We start from the raw sequence: 13,816 nt of genomic DNA on the forward strand, positions 1-13,816 counted from the left end.
TGTTTGTTATGTCCAGTTAACCTTCTAGGGGAATCATATTCAGAACTCTAAATCTGGGATTTTTATCGAACCATTCACTTTATACTCCAGAGATGGTGTGTTTTTTAACTTAAAATGCAAATTGCTTCATTCTTCTGTTCCACCAAAATGGAAATGAATGTTGTCACACTAAACACCTGAGCAGTTAGAGCCCATAGACAAGTGAGGCTCCCATATCACTATTTTGGTTTCTGCTTTTTCTTTTCCTTTTGCAGCGAGCTTGAAAGAGTTGCTTTGTTGACAGGCTGCCTGGCTGAATCTGGGTTGGCAACAAAGGATTTATTTTATCCCCAGAGACTGAATTGCTAACTGTGTGAGGTTCCAACCATCCCTTATCTAACTCTAGATAAAGCACTTTGTCATTCAACAGATTACCACCACCCAAGGCTCGTTCTCGTCTAAATGGAGAGCTGTTTAAAATGCAGACATCGGCTCAAACCTGTCATGATTTGGGATGAGTTACCATGGTAAAGTGTGTTCATTCAGTTTTTTGTTTTAACTCGTAACCCTCATTACTATATACTGTACGCATCCAACAGTCCATTGTCTCCTGCCTAAAAATGAACATATATAAAATACATTAATTTATCTACGAATCTACGTTCATACGTATTTTATGTAAAATGAAAGTTTAATGTTAAATGTACTTTTAGTGATAACAAAATGTGCAAAATAACTAATATCAATTCCAGGAAACCGTGCAGTCATGTGTAACATATTCTGTGTAAGGCTCCAACTAATGATTATTTTTGTAATCAAGTATTCCACCAATAATCAGCTAATCGGATAAAAAAATTGGACCATTCTGCAGATTTATAACTGTTTAAGCTTGTCTTACACTGTATTAACATATAAAAATACAAATAAACAAATAATTCAATTCCTTTTTTAAAGCAGAAAATAAGCAATTTATTGCCCAAAATTTTATATCAGCATTGCTTTAGTGAAAGTTTGATTATTTGTAGCAAAGGATGCATTTGCAGGTAAAACAATACTCAACATGTGAAAAACTCCTTGCTGCTTGACTTAACATCCATTAAATATATATACAGTATGTATATGTACACCGTGTTCCAAATTATTATGGAAATTGGATTTAAGTGTCATAAAGATTAAATCTTTTGTTGTGCTTCAGAGTCCCCAAAGGTGTGAAAATGATCTCAGCAAAGTATATGGACTTTCTGACTGATCACTTTCTTTCATGGTTCAAAAAGAAGAGCCGTACCTTCAGTAGCAAAATCATCTTCATGCATGACAATACACCATCTCATGCTGCAAGAAATACCACTGTGTCATTGGCTGCTATGGGCATAAAAGGGCAGAAACTCATGGTGTGGTCACCATCCTCCTCTGACCTCAACCCTATTGAGAATCTTTGGAGTTTCCTCAAGCAGAAGATCTGAGGGTGGAATGCAGTTCATATCAAACCAGCAGCTCTGGGAAGATATTCTGACATCCTGCAAAGAAATTCAAGCACAAATTTTCCACAAACTCACAAGTTCAATGGATCAAGAATTGTGCTGTGATATCAAAGAAGGTCCAATGTTAACATGTAACTCAGTCTGTTAAGATGTTTTTGATTGAAATAGCTTTTGATTTTAGTACATGTGAACACTTAATTCTGCACATTCAAAGAATGACCGTTTACAGTTCTTAATAATCCATAAAATATTTAATAAATCTGCTGTGCATAATAATTTGGAACATTTTGCATTTTGAGTTCTTTATTTTTGAAAAAAATACTGTTCTCATGGGGAGCTTTGTTTAGTAAAAATTTATTTACACTGTAATAGTTCATGACTTGAAAATTATACTGACCATCATTTGCATTGACCATTTAAGAAAATGGAAGAAAATATAACTTACATAATAATGGAACACGGTGTGTATATGTGTGTGTGTGTATATATATATATATATATATATATTCATCCATTTTCTGCACAGTCTTGTCCCTAGTGGAGTTGGGGGAGGGGGGTGTTGGTGCCAATGACCAGTGAATGTTTCGGGTGAGAGGTGGGGTACACCCTGGACAGGTCGTTAGAGTTAAGGTAGATATATATGCATGGCTGTTGAAGACAATAGTGACAGCAGCCTATAGTGGACTCATTGCCATCTGCTGGCAGTGGAGTGGAAAGCTCCAGTCTTCCCACTCTGCTGTCATCATTGCTGCTCCAACATGGCCTGGATTTTTGTCTCACACCTTAACACAGAGGGACTTACTGGTCACGTCTCTGAAACATTTCTCTTAGCCACCACAGCTTTTATTCTAGACTCCTTCTGCTTAGTTTCTAAAGCTTGCCAGACTGTGTGTAGATAAGAGTCATGCCAAGGTCAGTGGAGCTTCAGAAGCCACATTTGCGCAGCAGCACACCCTCTGAGACTTTGGCACTTTGTGCAGGTCTGCGGCGGTATAATATGAACAGTAATCTGGGGAGCTGAAGGCATGTGCTTAGAGATGAATAGGGATTATAGTGCTTCTTTAAATTCTGCAGCAGCCCTGTCTGTCCCATGAGCTTGTGTCGTGTCATCCTGTTGATTTGCATTCTGAAGCTGGTCAGCTGCACAAAGCGGCGGTTTATCCCTGACAGCGAGCAAATGACAGACGGTTCAGAACTCCGCTGTGAAGAATCATCCACAGGCTAGCGCCCCTCTGACCCAACCTGCTGTTCTATCAATTAGCAAGGCTGTTTTTCGCCATCCCTTCACCTGCTCACTGTTTTGTTATCGTGATGTATTTTGCTCATCTATTGATCCATTTGGCTCCATGCGGCAGCCGATGTGAAATGAGCTGCAGAATAACAGTGAGGGCGATGGAGGGAGGCCATCTGCAGGGTCTGGACCCCTGAAGCAGAGACACACACACACACTCTGAGCTCAGAGGGAATATAGGCCAGGAAGGGGTGTGAATATCACTGAACATGCACAAGCACACATGCGCACACAAACAGACACAGACCCAGAAAGCCACCTAAACAGCTGGAGTGTTAAGAGCAGCAGCTGCATCCTCACTGGGTCACTGTGCTCTCCGCCATGGCCAGCATTAAGTGGGTCTGGTGCTTCTGCGGCATTATTCGCTTCTGTCCTTGTCAGTCGATTGGATCTTTTCTCAGAAAGGTAGGTGCTGGCTCTGAGCTGGGTTTGTAGTGTGGGCAGGGGACCCTGAGGTGGGGAGGGGGGTGAGTCAAGGTCAATAACAGCAACTGGAACAAACACACACATCCCGCGTCGCATCAGCTCACGCTTCGCTTTGCACCCTATGAAAATCTGGGATTGAATGTGTTTCACAAGTTTCCGGGCTCATGCAGGGTGGACAGCCAATTATGAGCGGAGGCAGCATGGGGTATGATGCAGCGCACCTCGGAGTGTGAACACGCTGCACGCATTTTAACAGCTGCCCCAGGCAGACGGCTGCTCTCATCTCACTTTTTGCGATCAGGTTGAACTCTCGTTATAATATGGAAGTTTTCTGGCAGAGCGGCGCCGGGGACCGGCAGGTCTGAACACCCAGACAGGAGCTTCATGTGTGGGCCACAATGACAGGATGATACAGCACAAGGCCTGTCACAGTGATATAGTTATCAATCTATTGCATGATAAAGTCATTAGAGTGACAGATCCATAAATCACTCATGGTGCTGTTGACCTTTTTAGGCTAATATATCCCTTGTACAAGCAGAGCTTCAGAAGAGAACCAGTTTTAACCATTTACTGCTGCAGTTTTAATAAGAATTAGGAAAATATATTATTATTCTCAAGGCTTTCCAGCATAATTTAAGTTTTCTAAATTTAACTGGAAAGTACTTTTGCTCAAACTATGAAATTAGGCTTTGGTACCACCCTCTCTACCTTAGTTATGTTAACAAGCCATCACTCAGCGCAGTTGATTTAAGAACCAGAGATGGACTGATTCTGGCATTTAAGGCCGATTCCGATTATTTTGACATCAGCCTAACTGAACCCTGATATGTGCTGCCAATTTTTGGGGGGATGATTCTTGAAGTCAATTGCTTTTTCTTCCTCTACTTACATGATAAAAAGGACATAATGGTAACAAATATCATTACACAAGTCTCAAATGAAAGCTGGAGGGAGTACCATATTTTCCGCACTATAAGGCGCACCTAAAAACCTTCAATTTTCTCAAAAGCCGAGAGTGCCCCTTATAATCCGGTGCGCCTTATATATGGACCAACATTGAGTCACAACAGGTCTCGCAACTACGGTAAGCAGCCGCCGACTTCATTTTCCCCCGTAGAAGAAGAAGCTCGCGGTGCACGCTGGGTTTTGTGTAAAGACCCCAAAATGGCTCCTATTAAGAGACACGCTTACGACACAGAGTTTAAGCTCAAGGCGATCAGTCACGCAGTAGAACACGGGAATAGAGCAGCAGCGGGAGAATTTAACATGAACGAGTCAATGGTGCAGAAGTGGATATATATTGCGATTGCACTAACGTTAGATTTACCGTAACAGTATCAGACAGTTTTTTACGTGTTTGTTGAATCGAGGAAAAGTTCCCCTCCACTATATGTTATACCTTGCTGTTGTTAAAAGATAAACTGTGTCATGAAAATACCACCTCACTTACTTTACCTCGGGGAAAATAATCAAACAGCTGTTTATTCATTTTGGGAATGAACGGAGTTTTCAGAATGCTGGTTTGTAATCTATTAATAAAGTTTGACTGACCTATCTGACTATTTTGTTGACATTCCCTTTAGCGCAGTTCCATCTAATGGATGCATAACGTAACCCCAGCCTCTACTAGCAAATATTCTATGCGCCTTATAATGCGGTGCGCCTTCTATATGAAAAAAGTTTTAAAATAGGCCATTCATTGAAGGTGCGCCTTATAATGTGGTGCGCCTTATAGTGCAGAAAATACGGTAAATGGAAACAGGAAACATTAAAGGTGGAAATAAATCAATTTATGGTTTAAAAAAATTTATTAAAAAAAATAAATACAGAATATAGAAACATAATTAAATGCAATTTGACAACAGTGACAAAGACAGTTTTTTTTTCATAATTTAGTCACTTTTTGTACCTCTTAAGAAGAGTACACTTTACCTGAGTGTTACCTTTTAATTTCTCAACTGGGCAACACAGTTTGAAACGGTATAATTTAAGTCTTTAATATAAACTGTGTTTTCTTGTTCACGAAGACCCTGATTTATCTTGGCTGCAGACGAACTAAATGAAAACAGCAACGAAAACAGACTCCCCTTTAAAACCTTACAAGGAAACTGCATTATGCAGATGCACCATGAAATATAAAATATGTGAAGAATTAAAAAAAAAAATTTATGCTGCCACAGCAAAGGAGATGGATGCAGAGATGAATGTCTACATTACGTGAACCTGCTTGTGCTCATCAAGACACACAAAAGACAAAAGGTTTCCTTCGCTGCATGAAGGGAAATAATCATTTCTTCTGCTAATGTGAGTCTATTGTCTTTCAGCTCAAATGTTTTGTTATAAAAGAGAAAACCCAGTGAGAGGACCTGTGGGAGACCCCAGAGCAGACCTTCTGTTGACCCATCTGTTGAGTTGAATTGAACCCAACACCTGTAACAGGATCAGATTTCAAACACACCAAGCTGAGGTCTGTCAGGTTCAGCAGGGCAGAGGGGGCAAATATTCGGCTGAACTTAATTGACCCAAGTCCACATCAGAGCACCAGGTTGCCAAATAAAGGAGCAAATACCACTGAAATTAGTCTTTGATGGATGAATCAATATGGGTCTCCCACAGTGTGGCCTCTGTTTAATGAGGCAACATTTCAGTGGTTGGACTGTGCGGTTTATTGCCTATGTACAGACTTTCTCTGCAGCTGCAGCGAGACCAATTTTTCTATGTGCCGACTGCATCATTAGAGGGAGTTCTGATGAACAAAGTTGCTGTTTGCGTATTATTTCCCCATTTTCTATTAGAGTTTCTGAGTGAAATAAAATTCCAGATTTGGTAAAAACTATTCAGTAATACATATTTAATTTAATAAATTGGATAGAAATAAATTGAACCATAAATGCATATTTGCAACAGCAGCTAAAAAAAGAAACTGATTCATTATTTTATAAATTTAGCAGAAACCAAGCCGTCATGCAGAAGCAGTGTGAGATGTCCTCCCAGTCGGGGGCCAGCAGTGTTGGGAATCAAATGCACTAAAAATGATTAGCAAATATCAGTATCTCCAGATGTCTGTCCTTTCAGATGTCTGTCCATCCTGGGTCTGGCTTGCTGCAGGCGCACTCCTGTTGAACGGAGAGTTGTCCCTCTGTTCATTCTCAGGATAGAGGGGGAGGAGGAGAAATGTAGACAAGAAGGGTCACCATGATGTTTTGTGGGATATATTGTGATGAAGAAAAAAATATATAAAAAATGTCTTATTTTGGATATACAGTAAATCCATCAGAGCATACAGTAACAAACAAATACGGATCCACACTGTTGCTGCAGTTTAATGACGGTGTGGAACACATTGATTCATAGTTGGAACAGGTTTTTTCCTTGTGAACATTAAGTGGCAAAGTTTGGTTCATTCTTAGATTTGGGATTGGATCAGAGTGAAGTAGGGGTGAGCAGAATGATCCAAAATATTGATTATTAATACCCAGTAATGTATTGATGTTAGGGTGGTAAGATTGATTCTTTGGTTACAGATTCCCTCTTGAAATTTTATTTTATGTTTGTCTGGTAGTTTCTCAAAGAGATTTTGTTTTGACTTGCTTTTTTACACACTAGTTTTTTTTATTATTCTGGTTTATTATGTTAATTAAAGTATTTTGTAGACACCTATACAATTTGGACAAATACCATCCTATGTCTTAACAAAATAAATCATAGGAAAAACCACTAAAATACCTGATGATTACATGTTTTATGATGTATCAAACTTAATAAAAATAATTGGTGTTGTGTTGGTATTGTTGTGTAGTGATATGAGCTCTGTATTAACTTGCAGTCGACTGAACATTTTGGTTTACTACGGTGTATTGATTGGCCTGAACCTGATTGTTTGGAATTGCTTCTCAACAGGATCAACATGAACTTATTGCAGTAGTTGGGATGAATGTGAATATAAAACATGATATGATTTCAATTTTCTGCTTTGTTTTATTTCAAGTGCCCTTGGATGAGTTCTGCTTTTACTTTCTGCTTTATGAATGTATTCAACTGAACTGAATTTGGTCTGCACAGTGAAGCAGTAGGCAGCACTGCTGCCTTGCAGCAAGAAAGTCTTCGGTTTAATTCCCGCCGGGAAAGGTGGGGAATGGGCTTTTTTTGTTCAATTTACATATTAAAAAGTGTGTGTGTACTGCTTTGTGTATTATGTGGAATATATGATCTCCATCTCCAACTGAGCATCTTGACTACAGCTGACCCATATATTCATAAACTGCAGCTGAGGACTGGGGATGCACACACTGTGTGTTTGTGGAGTTTTAATCTTGTTAAAATGCAAATGGCCTCCACTGCACATGTCATGGTTTCAACTGATTACTGTTTGCCCTGGCTTGGAAATTGACTCCAGTTTAGGTCCAATCTAAATCCAATCTTATTTTGGATTTCACACCTTAATGCCTCACTCTAATGCAAGAGGCATGGTGTGGTTCCTGTAGCAACCGGCCTGTCCATCAAGGCACTCCATTTCAAAGAGAGCAGGAGCAATGGGAAAATAGGAAAACTGGTAATTTAGTGTGAAAAAAAACAAACATGAAAGGAAATGTGTGTGCTAGATTTCTCTTGTGGAGCGTGACAGAGTGTGACATTCTGTGGGAGTCAGGTTTTCCTCCTTCAGGCACTGATATCATAGATTACTGTATTGTGTTTGTGTGGCAGAAGGTAAAACAGCTTAACTCTTAATGTATTTTGGGACACATTGCTCCTTCATTTGTCCTCTAACAAATTATATTTTACATGCCTGCTATTACAGCTGAAAACACATTTACAGTGTATAGAAAGGCATATTACCAGTTTTTCTTATTAAATCACATGACATATATTATATATTAGACCAATTAAATATGATTCAATTCAAATATGCATAATATTAATTCCAAAGAGTAATTAATAACTGCAGCAACTCAAACTGTCCACTTTTCTTCAGAGTTGTTGTAGATGGCTGGAAGAATGTCCTGTAGCAGTCAGTGCTACAGTAGCTCTGGAAAAGCCTCAGACTGGAGACACACTGTTGTGTCTGATGAAGAAGATGCTCTGGGTTATCCATAACTTTCTTTATTTAATGAAGAATTTATCTTTGCACAATGATCTCCAGACATTCCACTGAGGTCACCAGAACAGAACCAGATGTTGTCTTCAAGTCCAACTTCACAGCAGGCAAACAGCAAGGGTCCTGATATGTGTTGAGTTCAGGTCAGTTAGGATTAACAACACTACATTTATCTGCCAAATGTCTAAATAATGAGAAAGATATTTGTACAACTTTCTTTTTTAATCAATCAACCAGGCAACACAAAGTGTCATTTCATCAAATGTTGATGTGAGGGAACTTATTATTTTCAACGAAAAAGGACTGCAAACAGCCATCTCCAAAATTTGATATTTTGTTTGTAAGTTTGATTATTGTACCTAAGTCCGTAAAAGTGGCTTAGGCATTGTATGTAATTGTGTAATGTAATGTATTACAGTGCTGCTGGTAAAAATGTTGCAAATGTTGACATCAATGTATATGTAAGATGTAAAGAATGAATTGTGTACTACACAAAGCTCCAAAATAAGGAGGATGTTTTAGCTTCAATGGTTAGATCAAACAGAATGTGACATTTCTGTTTATTTCAGGATGAATTATTAATGAAGAGCTTTGAATAACATATTCCTCCTATTTGTTTTAGAGCTGAACCTATGCAGAGAGCTACAGGGTTGAAGCTTTAATGATACGGAAAACAAGAAGAAGGTGTTTTATTGGATAAATCATAGTGATTCCTTTTTCAACAATTCAATAGTAACAAACTTGTAACTAACGTTAAAAAACATGTTTCAGTGACTACAACTGATGACACTGAGTTCATGTCACAGAGGCTTGAAAGGAGTGTTGCACAACACAATCAAATAATGCTACTGTATATATTTAACTGTCCCTGTACGGACGTATATCGCTGCAGACTGGTAAGAGAGATGATGCTCACATGTTGCTAATAAATGTCACTTCAGTGAAAATGTGATTCAGCATTTAGTGGAAGTGGACTAAGAAGCAAAGGAATTAAGGTGATTAGATTTAATCACTTACGTTTACTTCTACAGCATCTGGATGTTCAGGTTTTTGTTACTACATTTTTGTCTGACTGTCATCCACCAACACAACTAGCAGTTTTATATTAATCAACTTTAGTAGTATGTCTCAACAAATAATTCCTTTCTTTCTTTAAAATAGGAGCCTCAAACAGACATCATGGCTTTACAATGAACATGAAGACAGATACCCTTCATTACACATGTTTGTCCTTTAACATACAAAGTAATTAAGGATGCAAATATTGTCGGTAATATTGGTATTGACCGATACTGGTAATTTTTGACATATTAGTATGGCTCCTATAAATAAAAATGGCCAGATATTAACAACCAATATTTATTTATTGGTTTTTGTCCGGAGGGGTTCCGGAAGGAGGTTAGTTATGTGACGTTTGTTTGGTCATGTGACAGTGATGTGAGTCATGATGCACAGGACTGTGGGAAGACTAACTGAAGCAGAGAAGCAGTGGTGAGATCATCATGTGGTTGTTTCTTTCAAGGTATCAAAAGGGTAGTGAAATATGTATACTATATACAATATATGGAATAATAGTAAATATCAATATCTGCCAAAATGTTCACATCGGACCATCGCTGTAGGTTGTGGGAGCTTTCATATCATGTAGCTGTGATTGTGGAATCAAAGGGGCGTGGCCAACAACTTGCAGGCTTCACCTGTGTGATTTCTCAGCTGAGCTCTGAGTTGTGATCCTCATTCATGCTGTCCAAATAACCGTGAACATGTTCAGCATACTTCTCAGAAAGGATGTCTCCATTCTATGGGCAGTCTTGGACTAAACAGATGCTGTTGTCTTTGCTGTGCATCACAACACACCTAGTCTGCAGTTCTCCATCACCTGTAATCATTCATATTTGTTTTAGGATGGATAGATCGGGGCTGCACAGTGGTGCAGTTGGTAGCACTGTTCCCTTACAGCAAGAAGGTCCTGGGTTCGATTCCTGGCCTGGGGTCTTTCTGCATGGAGCTTGCATGTTCTCCCTGTGCATGCGTGGGTTCTCTCCGGGTACTCCGGCTTCTTCCCACAGTCCAAAAACATGACTGTCAGGCTAATTGGTCTTTCTAAATTCTTCCTAGGTGTGTGTGTGTATGCATGGTTGTTTGTCCAGTCTGTCTCTGTGTTGCCCTGCGACAGACTGGCAACCTGTCCAGGGTGTAACCCGCCTCTCGCCCGGAACGTTAGTTGGAGATAGGCACCAGCACCGCTCCCAACCCCATTAGACAAGGGAGTTAGAAAATGGATGGATGGATGGATGGATGGATGGATGGATTGATGGATAGATCATGCAACAAGAGTGTAATATTGGTTACTTAACTTCAACCCACTCCATTGTGTGCTGGCACCTTTCAGTTGATCATGAGGTGTAAAGAACTTTGATCACAGAATGAAAGGATGATGGGGAGTGAGCTGGTGATACAACAGCCATAAGGAACTCCTCTTCATGTTGAGCATGGGAATTCTTCTACTTCTGCAGCCAATGTCACATTCAGACAGAGCCTGGACAGCCAGGTATGTAGCAGATATATAATTGACAAGAAATACATTGCACTTTTTATTGCATTCTTTTGGAATAGTTACGTATGTCATAATAAAGAAATAACAATCACCCATAGCTATAAATAAGAGAACAGCCGGTAGAGGCAAGAACTGCTTTGCAAAGATATGATATACTGCAGGACAAATGCAGTCTGTGCTGGTTTAAAGCATCATTTAACAGCAGTGAAAGCTGTGGACTGGCCAGATCTGGAGCTTTTACATTTGATCAGAGGTAACCCAGTTACCCAACACGGCTCACCTTCCCTTACTGTAGCTGATCTCAGATTCGCAGAGGATTGTGTTATAAACTGATAGCTGATGCTGTCTACTTCCTTAAACTCCTCTGGGCTGTACCATTTCAGAGCAGAGCAGGGGCTCTCTGGGTTTCAAGAACGTTGTCTCTGCTTAGCTTTTTTCCTCACTCTGCTGCATGAAATTCATCCCCATCCCACCGCCACCTTACCTCCATCCCTTATTAGTCGCAAGCTCACAGTCACCCGGGGCGGTCAGCCAGAAACAACGCAGTCTCCTTCAGCTGCCTTAGATTTTACTCCCACCCCTCTGCTTATAGTACAATCTTGTCATTTCCAGCTTGCGAAGGGAGAGGAAGAGAGAGAAGGGAGAGAGTGTGTGTGTGTGTATGAGAGAGAAGGGAGGGAGGGAGATGTTTTGAGCTGGTTTGCAGGGAGAGAGGTTGGCCTGAATGCAATCTGTCTGTGCTTCAGAGGCATCCAGGTGAGCTGTTTTCTCCTGGAAGGTAAGAGGGAGACTGAGATTGGTGCTGATTGTGTCCTACATCCATGATCCCAGTTCCATTTCTTTCCTTGCTACGAATACAACCCTTCTGCGCGCGTGTGTGTGGACGAGTGTGAATGGTATTCCCCAGACACATCACACACACACGTCATACTGTACGAGGCGATTCGCAGATGTGCAAGCATGTTGGCAAATGTGCATTTGTAGCTTAGATACAAGCAGATTCTGCATACATGTATGATACATGTGTGTAGAGGTTTGTCTTCCAGAGGTTGATGATGGGTTGTCATGCTAGCTTGCCAGCTTGGTTGTGGATGGAGCACCTGAGGAGGATGTGATGAGACACTCTGTGGATAGGAAGGAAGTTGCAAGAAAAAGGGGACGGTAGTTTGTGCCTCTTTGCGTATGTCTCTGCAGCTCATGCAGCAAAGTGTCAGTGTTCCCTTTTTGCCTGGAATAACGTCAGCTCTGTCAGCCCCACTTCCCTGCCGCCACCATCTCTTCTGCACTTACAGGAAGCATTTTATGTTACGGTGGTGAAATGGGTGCTGATGTTGACTAGGCTAATGGACGGGATGCCTGGTTGCAGCATTTTTCTGCTCACTCTACAATATGTCATCTTGCTTCAAACAAATTTGCAACACACTCCTCTGTTTTCCAAGCCCACAGGAATGGAATTTTGGGTACTGTGGGGAAAGATGAGGGAGAGAAACAGGGACAAGCTATCTGCGAGAGCCTTGGACTCATGTAGTGACTTTCTGCAGGGCCATATGCAGCTCCCTGGGAAGACAGCAGGCTGAGACATAAGAGAAGGGGAAGGAAGAAAGCAGCAACTGTAATTGTGAACTGGACATCTGAGGGTAGTTATGGTACAAACTTAGTTTAGTTGTGAAGAGACTGCCGTATATGTGAACTGCAACAACTTGACACTAAGATCTAAGTTTACTTGGAAGTTGATTCTCTCGTGATCCTACAGAAGTTTTAACAGCCTTTTAATGACTACAAACAAATTTGATTTCTTTCAGATTGGCAGAAAGACACTGTTTTTAAAGTTTTAAATTTTAAATTTATATTGGATATACACCAAAGCCAGTTTCTAAGGTACGAATTGTTAGAATCAGGTTTACTGCCACAGAAGATGTCAGAAGCATTCCTCAGAGATTTTGGTCCTTATAAAAAAGGACCAAAATCCTTCAGCTGACACCTTCATGTTAAAGTGTCAGCTGAACATCAATAATAAGAGTCTCTTATTCCACTACAGCCAAAGGGTTTCTGCAGGACTTAGGATCTGGTGGCTGTAGAGGCCATTCACTATTGTCATGTTGAAGAAAGCGGTATGAAATGATGTGATGATTAGAGCACAATCCCTGTGCTCTATAAAGGGATTGACATGATCAGCAGTAATATTTGAGTAGACTATGATGCAGTGGTGGGCATACTTCTGCTAATGTGCTAATAGTGGAGATAATTTTTGATTTAGTGCTTTAGCGGTTTTGCAAACTTTGAAAAATGTTTAGCTTACTTAGCATCAACTACAGATGTTTTTATTTGACTGTTTTGTGACCTTTCAGTTAAATAAAGTTCAATATCTATGCCAAAGCTTTGGATATGGATTGATAAGAATTCTTCAAGTTGTTACAGTGAGCAGTTTTTTCCTGTCGGATGACTGATTTCCACAAAGGTGTAGCAGTGAGGCAAGTGACCTCCCATCTGACTCTAGAATAATGAGATCATTGAGTTTATGGTCTCAGTGACTACAAGAAGCCCAGGTTCACTGGCTGTAAATCAACAAGAGGAAATCTGCAGGACACCAAGGTTCAGGGTGTCCACATCAGCTGGAAGTTTAGAGGACAGAAAAGAGATCCAGACAAGCAGAGAGGCGCTGGAATTATTAATGAAATATGACTCCGCAGCTCTTTCTTACTGTTTCCAGTGTGTCAACCATTCATACCAGAAAAGCAGATGCTGTCACTTGGATCTGAAAGCTCAAAGCAGGCCTTCATACTCGACAGCTTAGTGCTATTATCCAGTTGACCTCAAAATAACATAATTGCAAGTACCGTACATGCATGTTTGAAATGTAAAAAAAAAACTGCCTATGTTTTTAGAGGCAGAAAGCATGGCTCTCAGGATGAAAACCTTCCTAAGCTATTATCTGTTGGCAGCAATTATGTTCTTAAGGTAGCTCTAATAGTCTTAAAGGCAAC

At 40.3% G+C, this 13,816-nt stretch overlaps 1 protein-coding gene across 4 annotated transcripts in view; it reads left to right on the top strand.

Annotated features, from left to right (window-relative positions):
- The window catches only part of cdk14 (cyclin dependent kinase 14), a 156,328-nt gene that overhangs the window by 19,255 nt on the left and 123,257 nt on the right, over nt 1–13,816 (top strand). Inside the window, exon 1 of one of the 4 annotated variants that reach the window (XM_028016630.1) lies at nt 11,441–11,588. The exons of 1 other annotated variant lie outside the window; for it this stretch is intronic. The gene's annotated coding sequence lies outside the window, so the exon portion shown is untranslated. Of the gene's footprint in view, nt 1–11,440; nt 11,611–13,816 lie in introns of those variants that run through there. 2 more of the 4 variants (XM_028016629.1, XM_028016634.1) reach the window with 2 other exon arrangements.

Source organism: Xiphophorus couchianus, chromosome 5 (genome assembly GCF_001444195.1).
Source record: "Xiphophorus couchianus chromosome 5, X_couchianus-1.0, whole genome shotgun sequence".
In the NCBI taxonomy this organism is placed as follows: Eukaryota; Metazoa; Chordata; class Actinopteri; order Cyprinodontiformes; family Poeciliidae; genus Xiphophorus; species Xiphophorus couchianus.